Genomic DNA, 20,710 nt, shown 5'->3' with positions numbered 1-20,710 from the left:
TTAACCGTGACCCGAGGTCCCCGTTTACTGCGATGCGCTATATTTTCAAAGGCAGCGGTTAGGAGACCTCCTCGGGATACGGCGACAGCAGCCTTACTGGAGTAATACGGCTTGCGGAACTTCGAACGCGCGCCGCAGCCTTACCTGATGACAATAACGTAACGCAACGAAGCTGAATACAACGCAACAGGCAGCTGATGAAATAATCCCTCCGATCCCCATTCGGCGCGCAGCCTGGTTTAATCACACACTCCCATTCAGTCCCTTTCTCTCTCGGGATTAACCGTCTGATCGAGCGCTCGCTACCGCGGAGGGGACACGAACCGCCAGCCCCCCCGCCAACCTGCGGGGAGACACGGCGGCCCCTCCCTTCTCCCCGGCACCGCGAGGCCCTTCGTCCTCAGGGAGCGGCGGATATTGGGTGCGGCGTTGGGCAAACCGAAGATGGCGAGAGCGTAGAGGAAGCTTGCCTGAGGTAGCGCTCCTCCCGCAGTTAAGGGCAACCGGGTGCCACGGGGGAAACCTTTAGAAGCGGGCCTTGCTTTTCTCGGCGAAGGAGACATTGTTAAAGCAGGCTCTCGTACCCAATCCCATAAAACGTCTCTACCGGGATAAACGAGAATAAGCGTGTCCGATTAGGAGGTGGATGTCGGAATGGCGAAGAAAGGGTGAGGGTGAGCTGGACGGTCATAACCCTCTGGGGCCGTAACCTGGTGACTCCAGGCCAGATGCGGTCGGGTCAGAGGGCAGGAGGACCGCCAAGGCAACCATGAGAGAAAACCTGAAAAATGATGTACGTTTACACTTAGCGGACACTTTTCTCCCAACAGAAGGACACGCGACAGATGCGACAGATGGAGAGACGCACGATTCTCAAAATACACTCAGTTAGTCTGATGTCACCCTTCAAACCAGCGTAAATTACGAGGGTAGCTGGTCACGGCTGCGGAGTTACCGCGTTTTCGGCGAGCCCTTCCGCTAACGCGCTCGCCTCGTCACGTCGTGCCCCGACTTCTCAGGAACCTCTTCAGAGAGCTGGCGGAACGCAGTAAATACGAAGTGGACGGAAATGTCCGTTTAGGTAAAGGAGCAGGGATTAGACTGGGTCCGCACAGTTTTTTTTTCCATTCCAGGACTCGGGGTCGGTACCGCGGTACCTGGTCCACGCTCTGTCCGGATTGTAGATCGTTCTCCGACAAAGAAACTCGGCAGACGACCATCGTAGCTCCGAATCTCGAACGTCTGCTCTTCGACAGTGACCCAATGAGGTCCAAGCAGAGTCTGAGTCTCAATCCGGTGTAACCCTCCCAATCTATGGCTATCGGACGTCATGAGCGGCTCCTCCAATTACCTTGTGCTACCGACAGGTAACGGGCTTCGCTGCTCTTCCGCCACGTGCCACAAAGTATTGCAATATGACATGAGTTTTAAAAAAATAAAAAAATAAAAAAAAGAAAGGATGGAGATCGGTGGTACGTGCATTCGCTCAGATCCGCTTCTTCGGCGAACTACACGCAAAACTGCTGGCACCCGAACGGTTAACACGTGTATGTGTCACGGAACCCGCTAATTAATATCATCTCAAGTGAGCGCAAGGCAATAACGAAACAATCATTTCAAACGGAGATTAGCGAAGGCGGTTGTCGGTTATTCGGCCCGTTTAGTATCAGTTCAGACCGAAGAACCTCCAGCAGATCCGCGGCGCAGCCACGCTCGTATCGGACGGCTGGGTTCGGACACGGGTGTCGCTCCGCCGTGTGTCTACAGAGATAATCCCCACCGCGGGGCAGAAGGAAAAGCGTGACTGGGCTCATTCGTGCAGCTGGAGACATTCAATAACGCGGTGGGGAAACGGTAGGGTGGCGGCTCGCAGGAGGCTCGGCTGCAGAAAGACACTAAAAAACGCACTGTTTGCATGTTAGGACATTACTAATGCGTAACAAGTGGTGGACCATAAAAAGATGTAAAAGTAATGTAAATTAAAAAAAAAAAAAAAAAAAAAAAAAAAAGACATGACAGAAAACTGTTCTCAGACCAAAGACTCATTAGCGATATCACAGACAGAAGGTGGGCGGTAGGGGGCGTAGTTGTTACAGCTACCTTTGACTCCTAGGACCTACACTTGACTGCCACCTCCTGCTGCAGTACCCTTAAGGAAGGTACGTACCCCGAACGGAATCAGTAAAAATGACCCAGCTGTATAACTGGGTAAATTTGCACAGCTGGGTATTTTTTTACTGAATCCATTCAGAGTAAGTACCTTGCTCAAGGGCACTACAACCAGAGGTGGGATTCAAACCTGCAACCTTTGGGTCCAAAGGCAGCAGCTCGAACCCCTACGTTACCTGCTGTCCCTAAATGGGTAAACTGTTGCAAATAGCTTAACAGTGTGAGTCACTTTGGAGAAACGCTCCAGTCAAATTTACATCACAATAATTCAATTAGCAAAAATTAAATGTAAATATCCTGCCGTTTGTTTTCGTAAAGAACGCACATCCATCCACCCACCCACCTCATGAAACCTGCTGAGGGTCGTGCTGGTCTGGAGCCTATCCAGGGAAGCACGGGGCATCAGGTAGGGCACAAATGTTCAAGGATGATGTGTCATAGCTGCTATTTTAACTTGAGACAAAACAATGGAAGAGCGAAGCCACAAAACCCCCAAGTGAAACCCTGGGAGATAAGAGGCACTTTTTTTTCCCCCCAGTCAAATGGAAAATTGTCGCCTGGAAAGCAGACACAAAACACGAGTTGAGCCTATGCAAATGAGTGGCTTGAACCTAGGGCTCTCCCGTCTCTCCTTACAGCGCGATTGCGGGAAGGCACCGCGAAGCGATCCCTTTCCGCACGGTGCCCACAGGCGAGGGGCGGAGAGCACGGATCTCACGCACGCCTCCCTTCACGCGGGGCCCGCGTGGGCATTTTGGACGGCACCGCTTACGCGCCACGTGGAATCCGCACGACCTCGCAACGTCAAAATTACGGCAGCAATCACCGAGAGCCGACGTCCTCCGAGAAAGGAGGCGCGCAAGAGTCCCGAGGCCCTGTGGTTTAAATACGAACTTCAACGCTTGCAAAATTTCTCATTATTTCCAGAACCCATTTGGGACAACACTTGTGTAGGTTGACAGCACCTAAGAGCACATAATCTTCTCCTCGATGGGGACGCAAGCTGCAAGTCCAATTTCCTTCCACAGCTGATATGATACACGGGACGCTCAACAAGTTAACCACGGTAAGGAGACACAGAGCCACAGAATCTCTCCGGTGCATTTGGAGATCATCGAACTTCTCCGGTTCCCATGAAGCACGCTTCCTCGAACCCGCTGCCCTCCGGATGTCCGAGCCGCGATATGACACGTGTGGAGTAAACAATCGTCCTGTCGGTCCTACTAAACACGGCAGAGATGACTAAGGCACAGTGAATTCCTGTTGCCTAAATGGTCTCTTACGCACACACGCACAACACAGATGCTACCCTCTCCATCAGGTGACACAGGAATAAGACCTACTTGAGCTCCATGGCTGCTGTCTGTCCTCCAGCTGGCGGTAGCGGCGTGCCGGCAGCGTGCGTTCCGCCGAGCGCTCCCTTCCCGGGGCCGGTCTCGGCGCGAGAGCGCGAGCGTCGCGTCAGAAAAACACAGACCGTCAGCGGCGGCAGCCACAGGGAGGAGAGGGGGAGGGGCCCCGTTGTCAGGGGAGGCCAGCGGGCCAATAGGAGGGTCCGTCGGAGGCTTGGGGGCGGGACCGTTGGCCGGACACCCTGGTGACGGGCAGGAGGCCAACGGAGGCCGGGAAGAAACGACAGCGGCTCCAGATAAGGAGAGGAGAGGCTGGCGGAAGGAGGGGGGAGGCGCCACGGGCAGGACATATAGGGGGGGTTCACGGGGGGGGGGGGGTCAGAGCTCGGTGCGTGGCTAGGAGGACTCCGAGGCCTGGGGCCCACCCGGAGACCTCAGCAGCGGAGGAAGACTTGTAGACAACAGGGCCAAATTTTTCATCAACAGGAGGACCGTGCGGCTCAGACCTAATTACAGTGTTTGTTTTGACATCCTTACACACATTCCTCCGCGTGTGATGAAAGATCCAAATGCCCGATACCACGTTTATAAACTCCACCAATCGAGATGATGATTTCGTACAGTTTGGTTTTTTTTTTTAGCATAACTGGAGCCACATGCAGGAAACAGTTACTTCAAGGTTTTAGGACAAACGCACATTGTGTTGTCATTTAAATATGTGCAATGAGGTCATTTCCAGCCATTTCTTTTTTCTTTTTTTCTTCATTTTCTCAACTCATGTTTTTAGCTTCAGCTTTTCTTGAAACTGGCGGCAACACGGAGAGTTGGAGGGGAAGCTGCTGGCTGACAGGTGGGAGAAGGAGCGGAGCGCCTCGCCGGACCCCCGGGGAAGTCTTGGCGAAGGACAGGTTGCGAAAGCAAGCCGACGCAGCGGCGCCCCCTACAGGTCAGACGCGTCTTTCGACGGTAAACCGGGGCCCCCCACGGCAGCCACATCACGCAGAAGCCGCCCGACTCCCGCCGAGGCACTCTGGCCTTATCGTGAGCTATCAGCCAGGAAGCAGGAGATCCCAAAAAAAGGCAAAAACATACACTAAAAATCCTCTGTTTACACAGGTGACAACCAATACTAGTACTAGTCCACCATCCACCAAGCTGATGTTTTATTTCAGGTTGATGGTCCCTTTCTTGAAAGACAGACAGAGCTCTCCATTAATTCCAGGCCATCAATGGGGCAAAACCACACCCCCTTCCTGAATACAGTAGAGCAGGGGGTTGTATCTGCTTCGGCACCACATTCCACAAACGTCAGCGAGGACGCCGAACATGGCCATCCTGGATTTGTGGCAAACTGCTACGCAAAAATTAAACAGTTAAGGTACCATGGAGTTCTGACCTATTTGATCAGTTTTCCAGAAACAAACCAGATGTGGTGGGACGCAACCCTCATTCCAGCTAATTCAGTTCTCTTGAAGAACCTCCTCCTTCGGGCCACTTTTGTTCGCAGAATACGAAGCTCGGATTTAACGATCTCACAGCCTGGTTAACAGAACACACCTCGTAAATACCGGCGTCTCCAGGTGCGGACAGCCGTGCGTCTCTGCGCCCTTTTAGCTGAACTGAAACACACTTAAGATGATTCTACTCGCAGAATTTCCAAGTTTCACCTGCATTCATTTCCTCATATGTGGCCTATGGTTCTTACAAGTAGAGTAAGAGCACTTCTGAAGAGCTAGCGGGACACTCTGAGATGGCAAGCCTGCTGCACTATGACGACTTACCTCCTCGGTCTTTGTCCCACGGAGACAATGTCCTGCAAGCTCCTTCAGAAGGCAGAAGATCCACCACATGTGATGAGATTGTCACATTCTCTGTGTGCAGTCATCTGAATCCCAGTCCATCCTTCAACCGCATCACAGCAGAACAGTCCATCCACAAGAACCAGCACAATTATGGTAGCCTTCGATGGCTTCATGGAGACCCTCCAAAGGCTTGACGCCGGATCCATCATCAAATTTTCTACAAGACTGTCAGTGATGTGATTTGCGCAAAGAGCCCGTTTATTCTGCTGAAATCTCTACCAAGGAAATGATTCAGAGCTGAAACGCCTGCGGATCTGACAGCTTTGACACAAAGATGAAGTTGAAAAAACCTGGCAGGGGCACGAAGATGGTTTCCCTCAAAGAAATGAAACCAAGTCATGTTTCTGCAAATTCAGCCAGTCGTTATCAGCCAAGAGCAATAAAAGGGAAAGGTCTTCACTGAATGTGATTAGGAACAGGACTGACTATCGGACCTGGTTAGTAGAGCAGTCGCAATGGGATGAGCAGGATGCTGCAGGAGCTTTTGAGAATCAACTGACAACATCTCAGTTTTGATCGCATCTCACGGCAGATCATGAAACCATCCAGCCGGTGCACCATCGACCTGCGAACCTGACTATCGCAGGCCAACCGGGTGACGATACCATGCAAAGGGAACGCTCCTTGCTTGGTCCGGACCTCTCGCTCACTGAAGAGCGGAGCTTGTCCGAACCACATACCTGGAAGCGTTTCTTTCGATACACCTGCTCACGGAATCCAGGTGACCCTGTATGTTCACATTCCACACAGCTGGTAAAAAGGCGTTATAAGATGTTATGTTTTCAAAAGCAGGGAGATATTAGTCTAATGTAACATTTTAGCAAGCATGGATTCAAATTATCTCAACATCAGGAATATTCCAGTTGATATGGCATAACTGCAAGATGCTGAGGGTAAACTGAATGTTACAAATGTGTTTATTTTTAGATGCATTTCATGTTATCTAAAGAGGAAGAAGGTATTTGTGCAACCATGCAAGTTTTATCGCAGAAAATAATTCATGAGACCTTGATATCCTCTGCCGGGCAGAGAAGGAAAGGCACCACTCCCACATTCTGCTGCATTTTCTATGACATAATGGCATGTCTGAAAACAATATTGACGGCTACGAGGAAAGCTCATCGTGACCATGTTCAGAACGACACCCTGCTGGACCACCCTATAAAGACACTGTAATGGAACAGAAGAGTCTAATGATAGTAAGTGACAGCGAAAGGATTTAAGGATGTCAAGACTTACTAAATATTTAAAATATGGACAAGTTAATACCGCACAGGAAGCCATGAATTTCTGGGGAAAGTGCACCGTTTGGTCTATAGGAACCAGGTGTGTCTTTTCATGACGGGTGCGCTCCATCAGATATAGTAGCACATGGCATCACGAGACAGTTGGGTGGGGTCACCTCTGAGTAAAATGACTGAACCGGTAATTTCATAAGTCGGAAAGCACAGAGTCAGTGATCAGACCATGACACTCTGACCGCTCACCTCACCATCGAACCCCATACCTCAAAGGTCTCAGGAGACACTCCAATATGGCCTGGGATGAGATGACCGGTCATCCAGTAAAGGGTGACACATTCAGTAACTAGGAAACAATAACTGGTGTTTTACGTGGCCCACGTTTTCGGTACGATACCGGAATTGGATAAGTACACTTCGAACATTCTTCATTTCCCACCGGCCCAACATGTCAACCCATATTTGAAAAGGCTTCGTAATGTTAATGTTTCTGGAGTAAGAACTCAGGGAAGAACTGCTAGAAGTAGCATTGGCTAAACTAAGTATTAAAAGGTGAGAACACGTAGAAGGCAAAGTGTATGATGGCTGTCTCGGGTCTGCAGTAAAAAAAGGCATGTCGTATAGCGCTGCCATTCATGGAAAGGTGCACCTCTCCACTTGGAGAAGACAGCAATGTGAAAGAGAGATGAAAGGACACAAAAAAGGAATAAGTTCTGACAAGATCTGCAAAGTCTTTTCCCATGGCTTTTACAGTTAATTCTGATCTGCTTTGACCCCAAAATCCTTTATCTACGTGACATGTCCAACAGAATGGACTGTTGACATGACGTTGCCTCCTGGCTCGCGCCATCAGCACCGGCCCGTTGCTGTACGTTATCTCGTTTCTGTAAATGCTCCATCAGCGAAGCTCTTTGCGTTCTCGTTATTTCTGGTTAAGACACAAGGGCCCTACCGCGACCCTAACGGAACTGACCTTACGCAGAGTTCCCCTTCGGAGTGAGTCACGGTCATGGATAGAGGTCACAAATGCGCATAATGGAGCTCAACACAGAATGACTACGTAAACCCAAACTGGATGGAGAGCTGGAGACCAGTCAAAGCTACACGCTCTGCTAAATCTCTTCAGGTGTTCCCACACCCTTAGATCTGCAGGCACCGATTCATTAGAAGAATAATGTCAGCAGGAGATTTATAACCGAACGCAGACAGCAAACACAAAGGCATTTCGGTCGATTAAACCTAGTTCTTCCGCTTCATCGCCCATCATGCTGTGAAACTGGATCTTGTGGAGCGTCATAGGATGAAACATCCACCGCTTTGTTTCCTCTACACTTTACACATGCAAAGGTTTTGGCTTCTAAAGGGTACACAACAGCCATCTAACTCTAACCCCAACCCCAACCCCAACTCTGAACCCAAACCCAACCCCAACCCCAACCCTAACTCTAACCAAAACCCCAAGTTTAACCCCTACCCTAACCACAACCCCAACAATAAGCCTAACTCTAACCCAAACCTCAACTTTAACCCCTACCCTAACCACAACCCCAACAATAACCCTAACTCTAACCCCAACCCCAAACCTAACCACAACCCTAACCCAAACCAACCCCTACCCTAACCCTGACTTGAGCATGACACCTCAAACTTCACGTTTCATAAATTCCAGTACCGATCGTACTACGAGACACTGCCGATTCATTCTGAACTAGATCAGTTCTAGCCGGAGAAGGTAAAAGGCAGGTCAACGGGCACACCAAAGAGTGGCTCAGGGCTCGGATTCCGTCACACTCCTTCTGCGCGGTTTTCCCTCAAGGACGGCAGGGCTCCCGTACCACACTTCCTGTGACACTCAAGGATCTCTTCCATCACCATTGTGGCAACAGTAAAACCACAGTGAGAAGCATGTTCAAATACTTGGGTGTACATAGCGAGCCAAACAGAGAAAAAGAACATATTCAGAGTTTTAAAAACAAATTAAATCTAAATAGCATACCAATGATCCACCACCCTGGGCCTGGCTGTGAACTAACCAAAAGAGAAAAAAAGACATTGTGCACACAAAAAGATATATAGCATGGCTTGATTTAAACCCATATTAATATGTTAATTATGTGGGGTATAGCTTTTGTAATAATACAAGCGTGAACGTTCAGAAATAAAAGAGTGCAAAATTAGAGAAACTAGTGGCTGTCAGTGTTACATCGGTTGACTTGTTTCCTCCCGTTTCTCCTGCTCACGGGCGGAGAGCCGTGTCATAACTGCGGTCATACCTGCAAATTGCGCGCAGCTGCAGCGCAAACAGCGAGAGCCGGGTGGGGTCGCGCTGCCCGCGCACTGGAGCGAACCGCCTTTCGTACTCACGTTTCGGAAGCGCGTCCACAAACCGACCCCTGCGGCTTCCAGCACCGACACGCCGCGCGAGCGCACTGCTGCTACTGCGGGCTCGCACGCGCGGCTCCCGGTACGCGAGAACGCGCCGCTCCGCGTCCGCGCTGCAAAGCGCGGCAGAGCGCGGCGTGCGCGCGATGCTGCTTTCGGAGGGGAGGGGAGGGGAGGGGAGGAGGAGGAGGAGGAGGGTGTCGGGAAACGACGTTCTCAGCAGGCGTACATGTGACGTGGTATACCACGGTCTAATACTCTCTGTGTTCCGGCATTCACTTACTAGGTCTGACAGCGCTGCCTGCAGCGGGAGAAAAATCAGTTTTTTATCATTTATGTAAAACTGCTTCTGTTTTTTCATTTAAAAAAAAAATCCATCACTACAGTAGATAAAAGAAAAAGTGCCCGGTGGTACGAGAGGATGTGGGTTCGATCCCCGCTCGGTCAATGTGTGTCGAGTTTGCATGCATGTTCTCCCGGTCGTGTCTGTGTGGGCTTCCTCCGGGTGCTCTGGTTTCCTCCCACAGTCCAAAGACATGCTGTTCAGGGGAACTGGTGGCACTAAATTGCCCATTGTGTGTGTGTGTGTGTGTGTGTGTGTGTGTGTGTGTGTGTGGCGGCACAGTGGGTTGGACCACGGTCCTGCTCTCCGGTGGGTCTGGGGTTCAAGTCCCGCTTGGGGTGCCTTGTGACGGACTGGCGTCCCGTCCTGGGTGTGTCCCCTCCCCCTCCGGCCGTATGCCCTGTTTTGCCGGGTAGGCTCCGGTTCCCCGTGACCCCGTATGGGACAAGCGGTTCTGAAAATGTGTGTGTGTGTGTGGCTACCCTGCAATGGACCAGCATCCCGTCCTGGATGCACCCCCACCTAAGCCTTGCACCCCATGCTTCTGGGATAGGCTCCGGTTCACCGTGACCCTGCCGAGGAAACGGGGTTACTGAAACTGGGTGATGGATTAGATTGGAGTGTTATCATCTTCATGTATTTCCACTATCTCCATAGTGACTTAGCCCTTTGCCCTATAAAACTGAAACTTCACGATGGTCAAAGTTATCATTTGTTCAGGGCGTTAGCAATTCAGGGTAAGAACCTTGACCGAGGCCACTACAGCAGGAGAGGATTAAAACCAGAAACCCTGAGATTGCAGTTCGCTGTTGTTTTTTTTAAAGTGCATTCAATTGAGATCACAAGGCAGCAGCCCTAAACACCACTCCCCCTACTGGCCTGCTAAGCATTTACATACTTCTCAGATGCCTTTCTCCAATGAACTCTATGTAGTGTAATCAGCCCACACTCCTTATTCACCATGGTGACTTACACTGCTAGATACACTACTTACACTGGCTCACTCATCTATACATCAGTGGAACACACACTCTCTCTCTCTGTCACTCACACACTGTGCAGGAACCTGAACAGCATGTCTTTGGAGTATGGGAGGAAACCAGAGTACTCAGTGGAAACCCATGCACAGGGAGAATGTGCAAACTCCACACAGACTGAGTGGGGATCAAACCCATGTCCTCCTGCACCATCCTGCCCTTAGAGCCCCATGCAGATGTGACAAGTTGTCCCATAAACTGCCATTTAGAGAACACAGAAAAACACCTGGCGTTTTGTTAAAGGGTATTACTATCAGAATGTACTTTAAAAAAAATGACTCCATTCACAAAAAAGTTTACACATCTAGGCTTTTGATAACAATAAAAAAATGTGCTGGCTTCAGACACACATTTATTATCCTTCTTGAATCGTCGAGCCTGTGCTTCTATGTTTTAGATACGGAAAAGGGGCAGCTGGTAGTACAGTGGGAAGCGCCGCTGTCTTTGGGTCTGAAGGTTGTAGGTTTGAGTCTTACCTCTGGCTGTGATACCCTTGAGCAAGGTACTTACCCTAAGATTGCTCCAGTAAAAATTACCCACCTGTATGAAAGGGTGAATAATTGTAAGTAGTTTAATGCTAGATGTTGCTTAAAGTGATGTAGGTGCATAGATAAGATTTGTTAATGGTTTACAAAAGTCATGAGAACTGAGTTGGTCTGACTTCAAATTCAGCGTTAACTTTGCAACGCTCTGTGAATGAACCCGTTCCATAGTTAATCGTATTATGTGTATAACGTCTCCCTGAACTTTAAGTATTGGGTAGCACAGTTTCTTACTCATTCAAATTCCCTTCGCCTCCATTGAGCCCTGCGGCCTCCCAGCATGCGGCTGGTTTCCAAGGGAGTCGTTTCTGTCCAAAGGGAGCCCGTTGCCACGGCAACTATACATTATGCATTAGTGGATAAAAGCCCTTTCAGACAGAAAAAGTTATTTGCATTCCCCTTTTTAAGCTCGCATGGTCTGATGAGGGCTATGGGCACCAGTGAAAGGGTTAAACTGGGGGACACTAGCCTCCCTCTTCTCTGGGGGGCTCATCCGTGCCTCCGCTGAGGACGCACACCCGACGAGACGGAACTCGGGGAAAAGCAGGGAGCGCGGTGATGCTCGGGAAACTCTGCCAGATGGCGTTGACACATGGAAGTGCACCAAGCGCAATGGTGTAACAACTTGTCAAGCGTCGGGGGGGTCAGACATGGGCAATTCTGCTCAAATGGGTTCCACATAAATGCTGGGGTGACACAGCCCCCCGTTCCTTGCTACGCCTGTGACCGGGCACAATAGAGAACGAGGGACACGGGGGCGAGCTCATGGCGGTGCGTCCCATGATGCCTGAGGATGAGGAGGAACGCTTCAAAACGACTTAGAAATTCACATTGACCGGTATGGTGCAGACTAGGAATTTCATCCTGGGTGCACATCTGAGCTCAAGAGAGCCATACTGCCCCCTATGTCTTGCGGTGACACGGTGTGACCTTCGGCAGACTGGTGGCGATGACCCACGTGCCGAAGTCATGGGGGGGAGGTGAGCGGCACGACTCATCGGGACGGCGGATGACTGCTGACTCTCTCCCGGAGCCATGGGGTTATGGGATATGAAATCTGCGTCAGCTCTTGCAAATAATAAAATAATGCTCTCGGCACCCGACTGGCTTTTTTATACCGTTCAAGGCCGTTCCCCGGGAGACAGATGATGTGCGAGTCACGGCGATTCAGACGAAGTGAAGCGAAGCGAAATCTGGACCGCAGCCATGTTCGGGACCCGCGGTGCGATCCGTTTCCAGGGCGCTGCCCGCTGGAGTAAATCTGAGCTCGCCCGTGTCAAAATCGATCTCATGCTGAGCGCTTCGAGGCAGCCGTGCCGCAAAACTAAAGCGGACCGGATTTGAATTTAATTATTCCTAAGGGCTCGATACAAAACAAAAGGTCTTACGAGACGAGGCCTCCTGCACCGAAACCAAAAGCGGAAGTACGCTGCAAATTCTCGTTCGTTTCTTATCCAGGAATATGTGACATTATAATGCTAACTTCCCTATGCCAAATAATAACAATAAATAAGTATAAAACCCACCGAATGAATAAAGCGGGAGCAGCAAACTGGTGTCTAACCCTGTTTTACTCCAAGGCAAAGTAAAATCCAGATTCACGAAAACCACTCGGTGAGAAATCTGAATTATTTCAAGTATTTGATAAGACCCCCGAATCGTTTCCTTCAGACAGTTCGGAATTCGTTATATTGTATCCTGATATGGGTTTTTTTGCACAGAAAGGCAAAACCGTTCCCCGTGAGATAAGGGCGAATGTGTCATGACGGGCACGCGGCTCCCCTTTGGTGTACCGCGGTAAGGGGTACGACTCTGGGGCCAAACTGCAAGCCTTTCATCTTGGGGTGCACTTTGCATTTTGGCAGAGATAATCCACTTTGGGGTGTCTGCACGCCAGGCAAATCGGTAACGCCGCGGTACCCCTGCGCGGATCCCCAGCGGGAGCGGCCCACGATCGAATCCGTCATGTTTGCAGTGATTAAAGAGAATCTAATTTGCGGGTCATTTGCATTTTCGTCGTACCGCTTCGGGGCGAAAGAGGGAAGAATGGCCTTTTTGATGCCAAATGTGCCAGTTTTGAAATGCAAAACATTTCATTTTCGGTGCTCAAGATAATTCCTCTTCATTTAAATATATTTATAATTTGTAATTGTAGCGTTTTGTGCCGATAAAATCCCTTTGTAGAAATCCGCACATCTGTATAACAGGCACCGCCTTTGTGTAGCTTAGCATCTTTTTCACTACAAGCAAATTACTGGCACGCGTCCTGTGCAAGAAGGACAAAAGCCGCATTTTTGTAAAACGAAAGTTTTTTCTCTCAGGATTTGGATCGAGCGTTTTGCCCCATCCTGTGAATACCCTCGGCAGCCTGGTTCTTGACAAAACGCAGGAAGATATTTTGAATTATGAACTGGGCTTGGTTTCCTTGAGACTTCTCTTTGACCTCCTTTCTCCTCAGAGCACCTGGCGCTTCCTCTTCCTCCAAACCGGTTTACGGCTCCTGTCACGCACAGCATCGCACCGAGCCTCGGATGGAGCGCAGCGCCATCGGCACGCGTCAGCCCTGTTATCCTCCGCAGCGTCCGCGGCGTATTTGACGTAAGCATACTGGACGCACTCCACGCCCTGCAGAGCTGTGGCAGCGCAGATCTCTCTTTACCACGTTTGCCGAGCATTAGGACCGCAGCGCAAGTCCTTCTGCATTTCGAAAATCCTGCAGAGCCTCTGAGAACGGTAGCAATAGCTGGCATTTTTCCCTTTCGACGCGGCGCTCCGGAGTTTCGCCGTTGGCCTTTAAGAGGGCCTTCAAGACGCGGAGAGCGGCCGCTTCGGCCCCGGAGCGTCGGGCCGCGCGCTTCGCGTGCTCGTGCGACGTGAGCTCCGCTCGGCGTCCGCGTCCAGCGCGGGGACAGCTGTGAACCGCAGATGCTTGCGAGAGACCGGAAGACGGCGCCGTTTAATCGGAACCGATCAGCCGTCCTCGGCTCGCGCCCGCGGCCCGGCCGGGCTCCGCGGCCGACGTGCGTTTCAAGTCTTTGTGATTACGGCAGGATCGGTGTCACGTCACCCAAACAAAGGGATCTGAGGGGGGAAAGCGTCCCCCGTCCCTCACCCCCCGTTAGCGCTAATCCCCGCGGTCGCTCCTCGATCCCGGCCCATAATCCAAGGCTCGGGGCACCTGCCGCCTCTTTACATGACTTAATGACCCTCCTGATTGCTGGCACGCTTCTGCCCACCTTGCAGACATTTCTATTGTTTTTCTCTTCAAAGCACAGTTTAAAAACCAACTTTTTCAGATGAAACGGAACAGTTTTTCGATAACAGATATTTAATAGCACATAGTATATTCCCTGCGTGCAGCACGTCCCTGCCGAGGCCCTTGTAAGATTTCTGGAAGCTAAAATGATTAAATTGTATGTCGAAATAAAGCATCGGAGCCCACGTTTCTGTCCAGAGTGGCTGTGGCGGAAAAGCTGCCGTTAGCTGCGCTCACGCAATCAAATTAGCTAAAAGGGCCACACGGCGCGTGCAAATATGCTCGGCAATCAAACTAAGAGCTCTGGGTATAAATATCATTCACCTTTAATGAGTCGCTTTGCTCGTTTGCGGTCCTGCGAGCTTCGCCCTCGGTTTGGTGCCGCTGCGGCTCCGATTGGGGTTTTATTGCGATACCAACAATCGCTTCCTCTGCTGCTTGCACGCTACACCAGTAGTTCCCGAAAAATTACAGTGCTATGGGGGGGGTGCTCCACCAACACAATATGGAGCATTTATTAGGCTGTGACACACACTGTCTGAAATCGCTTGTCCTGGAGCCTAACCCAGCAACATAGGGCGTGGGGTTGGAAGAGGAGAGGACACATGCAGGACAGGACGCCGCTCCATCACAAGGCACCCCAAGCATGACTTGAACTCCAGAGAGCAGGTCCCCACTAAACCCGCTGCGCCACCGTGCCCCCATATTAAGCAGTAATAATTTTGGATAATATAGTATCTGTATACACTTCATACAATAACATCTGAGTCTATTCAAATCAAAACGTCAAACACTCTTATCTGAATGCAGTATTATAGATGGTGCTGTAATTTTATCAAACTAAGAGGGTTTCACCCACGCACCGGAACAGTACCATGGGAGAAACTGAGAAAATCTTGGATTGCGTAATAAAGTCACGTTTTTTTCTAATTAAAAACTCCTCAACAATTGTTTTGTGCTGGTCATTAATTCGGTAAAACTGTATGAATAAAGACAACGTACCAAAACGAGCGGTCGTTAGCAAGACTGTGTTGATGGTCACCATCAGGAACGTTTGGGAACCCCCGTGCTTCCCTTCCTCTGCTTCGTTAATCCCGCACTCAGTCTTTGTCTATGGGAATAAACTTCTCCCCTGGTAACTGCAGAAGATGGAAGATGGAGATGATTTGCCACCACCGATGAGCAGTATGTAAACCTCGATCCCCACCCCTCGCCGCCGGCCGTGGGCGCCGAAGCGTAAAGAATAGCCACCGATGGGTGGTGTTCATTCGAGGAGAAATCAATGATGCTCAACCTCCTCGTCTGCTGGGCCCAGAGCAGCTGCTCGGTCGGACAGCCTGCTGCAAGATCCCTGCACCTGCACTGCGGAAACCAACCTGTCCCGTCAGTGTCGGACACCCCTGGCCCGCTGTGGAGCAGCTTTGCGTTAAACCTTACCTTTGCTTGCCTTGCAATGGACTTCCATTCCCACTCAGATTACCATGTATGGGGGCGGGGCTAAGAGAACTGTGGGCGGAGCATCCTTGCCAGATGCCCTGCCCACTCATAAACAAGGTCGAGTTATTGAACGAAGGAAAGCTGCTGAAATGAAAAAAAAAAGAATGTCCATCATCATTTTACAAGATGCAGTAAAAAGTAGATTCACACATCTGTAGCTGTGTCTCTTTCTCCTAATGTAATGCACAAATTGTATTTTCTATGAGAAAAGTGTCTGCTAAATAAATAAATGTAAATGTAAGTAATATTTTGTGCAAGCGCTCGTCCAAAGCCAGAGCTGCTATATTTGCCAGTGAGAATTAATACTAAGTGCCCCTCCTGCTGCTACCCATTCAGCATCCCAGTAAACAGAGTTTATTATACTTCACTGACCATCTCTGCCTCTCCACATTTCTAGAAGAAAATGAGGTTTGCATTTCTGAACTTCTGCAGAAGTTACTGGGCACATTTCCTATCTCTAAATCCCAGTGAACTGCTAAAAACTCTGTCCACTCTTACCACCCTTAATTCTTCTATCAGATATACAGGATGTCCATCACGTTTGTAAAGTTTATCACATGCGGTTCTTCTTCCTCAGCAGACCTTATGTCTACGTTTACTTATTTAGCTGATGCTTTTCTCCAAAGCAACTTACCACGTTAAGCTACTTACACATATTTACCCATGTACGTATACAGCTGGGTAATTTTACTGGAGCAATTCAGGATAAGTGCCTCGCTCAAGGTTACTACACAGTAAACACAAAATCTAGAACACTCTCTATATACAGAATATATTGCACAGTATTTCATAAGTAATATTATTAAAAAGAAACATTTATGAAATGTGGAACTGAATCAATCCAGTTTAATTTGTTACTACTGCACTACAACTAGCTTGAACAAGGTGGAAACATAGTACTTTTTAATTACTCCGAGTTATGCATTGCTTAAGAGAAAGACTCTGATGGATGAATGAATGGATGAATGAATGGATGAATGAATGAATGGATGAAAATCTAGATGCAAATGTAGTACTGCAGTTCCCTCTAGTGGCCAATGACAGGCAGTGCAGGTGTGGTCAGTGCCTCTCTCTGGCTCCCTGCTGGGATGGAGATGCACAAAAGGCCCAGTCAACCGAAACAGCGATGAGGGGCCTTACGGCGGGTTTTGCACATACAGAAACGATAATCTTATTTTCCCCCACCGTGTTTTCTCTCGTTTAAATTTTGACGGGTCGCGTGTGATTGTGACGGATGTTCACACGCGGATGACTTTGCCGTTACCGAGATGCGACGTTATTTCCAGCTGATGCAGTTGATCCTCGGTTCCACATATAGTGCACAGCAGCGCATCTCTCAAAGCACAAGCTGTAAAACCAAGAACTAAATGACTGCTGGATGCAACAGAGCATGACACATATGAGCCAAAACACTGTCAGTGGCATCAAAACCATGTCCTGCCGCTACGGTGGTTTGATGGTGTCCCCTGGTGACGCCATCTCACCATACTTTCACATTTTTGAGAAAGACGTATAGCTTCAAGAAACACTTAGTACTGCATCCCTTCACATGTAGCCCATGGGATTCTCCAAAGCAACTCACAAATTTACATATTTCTAGAGTAATGGAGAGTAAGGACCTTGCTGAAGGGTATTACAGCAGTAGGGGAGATTTGAACCAAAAACCTTTAGATCCAAAGGCAACAGCCATAACCACTACACTACCCTGTACAGCTTACAAAGGCTGTATTGATTGTATTCCATATTTTTCTCATTTAAGGACATGAAATAAAAGCAAAGCACTATAATACAAAGTAAAGTAGTTAATAACACAAATTTTGGACATATTAATTTGAAAAGGAGGGGGTGTGGTGGCGCAGTGGGTTGGACCATGTCCTGCTCTCCGGTGGATCTGGGGTTCGAGTCCCACTTTTGGGGTGCCTTGCGACGGACTGGCGTCCCGTCCTGGGTGTGTCCCCTCCCCCTCTGGCCTTACGCCGTATTGCCGGGTAGGCTTCGGTTCCCCGCAACCCCGTATGGGACAAGCGGTTCCGAAAATGTGTGTGTGTGTGTGTAATTTGAAAAGGACTGATGTCGGCACGTTGGGGAAAGGGAGAGTGGACCCAGTTGCAGGATCTTTCAGGCAGTAGTTCTTAGGGCGAAGCAAAGATCATAGTCGGGATGGGCGAAGGGTCAGAACCGAGGGCCAAACGTCATTCCGAGGATCATCCAGAGACGCGGTTGGACGGACGAGCGACGATCGTGGGAGACAGGGTTCAAGAACAGGGAGACGGGCGAGGAAGAACAAGGAAGGGGAACAGGGAGAGCAGGACAGGCAAAGTACAAGAACGGTGCGGACGGTTGTATCGCTGAGATTCCGCAACCGAAGAGATGTGGCCTGGTGCCCTTTGAGATGTGGCCTGGTGCCCTTTGTACCAGGCTGCGTTGACCGTTACCAGGGGGTTGCGGTTGTCACGCCCACGTCCTCAGCACAACTACTCAAAATCACAAAAGGCTTTTGTTTTAAGAAGAGCAGGAGCTTCAGTATGCTTTACGCAAAATAGTTTACGGGTTTTCGGTTAAATATATTTGCCTCATACATTTCCACACATAAACAGTCCTTCGAGTAACAAAAGACGGAAACGCGAAGCCTCGCCACTGAGCACGAGCGGAACGGCCCTGTCAGAAACTCAGGCTTGGTGTCGCAAAGCAGAAATGTCAAAGGGCGGCAGGACACGGAGTGTCTAGCGAATGTCCAAAGCAGGACGTTTCATCAGACCCGGTCCCATCCCGAGGCAGGAAGCCGGCCGGTCCTTTTCCGCAGCGCCGCGGCGGTGCGCGCTTAGAGCATAAGGGAAAAAAATGAGTGTGCATTATGTCCTTCGTAAGCTGCAGTAAAGGGTGAAATACGGCAAACGCACGTGGCGGGTCTTGCGGCGCTAATGGTGAAGGTGCCGGGGTGAGAGAGCGAGATCCGTGAGCGACGTACGGCGGAGGTCAACGATGGAGGTCGGAGAACGGGTCCCCGCACCCATCCTTCCCTGCCGGGGTGGCCGCGCGACAGCTCTCCCCGCATCCGTTAAACGGGCCGGCGGCAGAAGCAGCCGCCCACAGTGACACGGGGAAGATAAAGAGGCGAACGGATCGCGGCCCCTGTGCGCACACGTGATGAACGGCGCTTAAATTCTGCCGCTCGTATCGTGCTATTAGCGTGCACGGAAGATGGAGCCGCAAGGCGCTCGTAAATAAAAGCGAAGCGAAACAACTGCACTGCTTGTGGCAGAAAATATCACGGAAGCCGTCTTGCCGCAAGGGGGCACAGCGGTGAAAGTGAAGCGCGGACGCTTTCGAGACGGACGGTCCGCAGTTCTGCGACCTAAAAGCGACTGCTGTGCTGAAGAGAGGCGAGCACTCCTCCCAGAAACACGGGTTCGCGGGGTTCAGACCGCTTTCCGGATCGTCGGACCCTTAGTTTCTCTGCGATACCGGTGGAGGCGGGCGGATGCTGTCGCTTGGGCACCGCCGTGAGAACTTAACTAGTTTCATTAGTGGTTTAAGTTAGAGGAAAATGCATTGATCTGAAAAGAGAGACAAGGACGAGACCTTAAACCGGGCGCTTTTTCTTTCTAAACATGGTTGCATTCAGACCATTTTGCTTAAAAAGTACACGGACCTACCTGGAGGTGAGCAAGAGCAAAGATCTGAGCGCTCAGTTTCCTCCTGCTGCATGTGCTGGTATAATATCACCAACCATGACCATTCTGGGAAACGTACAGAAAACCCATTTAGACTTAAACAAGCAGCTTGACACATTAACTTAGTTTTTGTAGTGTTCGGTTGCACAAACCCAAATGTCAAGCTCGGCAAACAACCAAACACCTCGATCATTCACCCGCAATACGAACACCACCCCTATTCTCGACTTAGTTTCTCCTTCCAAAGGAACTACTGGAGGTGGGATTCAAACCCGCAACCTTCGGGTCCAAAGTCAGCAGCCCTAACAGCTCCGCTACCAGCCACCCTTCGAGAGGAAGAAGACGGATAAATACAGAAGACCCCCCGCAGGACTGGTTTAGTGGGACTTTACATGAATCCACTTAATTTCAAGGTAATTTGTATTGTACGAACACGACCGCAGTCGGACCGAAAAAATATCGTTACAGTCGTTCTGCAGCCTTGCATTTATTGCCCAGGTGTTTATTGCCTTTACATAGGAAAGGTACCTGAGAGAGCTTCAGTGTCTTACTGTGGTACCGGGTTGCTACGGCGACCACCTGACAACATTGGACTGGTGGTTCATGATAGTTCCACAGGAGTCCCCCCGGCATACTGGGGCCTCGATAAAGCGCACCTGTTGTTGGGCTCCTTCCTGAACAAATGGCAGGATGTGCGGGGGAGAGGGAGCTCACTCATTAGCGCAAGCGAGGTCCAGTCCCAAGTGTCAGCCCAAGTGTCGTCGCCTCTGCGATCGCGACCCAACGTGCGGCTTGCTTGACGCAACGCCGTCGCCTTGCGCCTCCGCCCCCATCTAGCCCCGCAGAGCACGGCCACGGGAAAAGAGCTGCCGGTAAAAGTGTCACGCGCAACACGAATCTGACTGTACGGTATAACTACGTCTAGATCACTTCAAAATCAAGGGAACTTCAGGTGTCCGCCGGTCTGTCAATGACAGGTCAAGAGCACATGTACCATAACAACCGGGTATTATATCCCTTTTCTAACGAATGGCAATGACTATGCACAACCACAGCTCCTTCCGAACAGAACAACGCAGAAGACTAGCAAGGTGGACCCAAAAAAAAAGCACAGTTGATACCGCAATGCAATATTATCAAAACGCAAATATTTTTACGATTAGAATAATTACTTTACAGGACGTTCTTTGCAGCAAATATACAACACTCAGCCTGAAAATACTGAGGGAGGGTCTGACGCAGCTCATCGGGAGTAACTGAACTTCTGGTTTCCGAACGCACTTTGATACGGTAAACGTTTACTGCGAGATCATTCCGAGCAGGGGTGACGAACCTCCGCTTCGTTGCTTTGAAAC

The 20,710-nt window shown here is 50.0% G+C and overlaps 1 protein-coding gene across 2 annotated transcripts in view; it reads right to left on the bottom strand.

Annotated features, from left to right (window-relative positions):
* The window catches only part of trim2a (tripartite motif containing 2a), a 29,893-nt gene extending 20,755 nt beyond the window's left edge, over positions 1-9,138 (bottom strand). Inside the window, exon 1 of one of the 2 annotated variants that reach the window (XM_018736058.2) lies at positions 8,989-9,138. The gene's annotated coding sequence lies outside the window, so the exon portion shown is untranslated. Of the gene's footprint in view, positions 1-3,512; positions 3,652-8,988 lie in introns of those variants that run through there. The other variant, XM_018736057.2, reaches the window with a different exon arrangement.
* Positions 9,139-20,710: the final 11,572 nt, after the last annotated feature.

This window comes from Scleropages formosus, chromosome 16, assembly GCF_900964775.1.
Source record: "Scleropages formosus chromosome 16, fSclFor1.1, whole genome shotgun sequence".
Lineage (NCBI taxonomy): Eukaryota > Metazoa > Chordata > Actinopteri > Osteoglossiformes > Osteoglossidae > Scleropages > Scleropages formosus.
The sequence above is the reverse complement of the archived record's forward strand: the minus strand, read 5'-3'. Positions and strand labels throughout refer to the sequence as shown.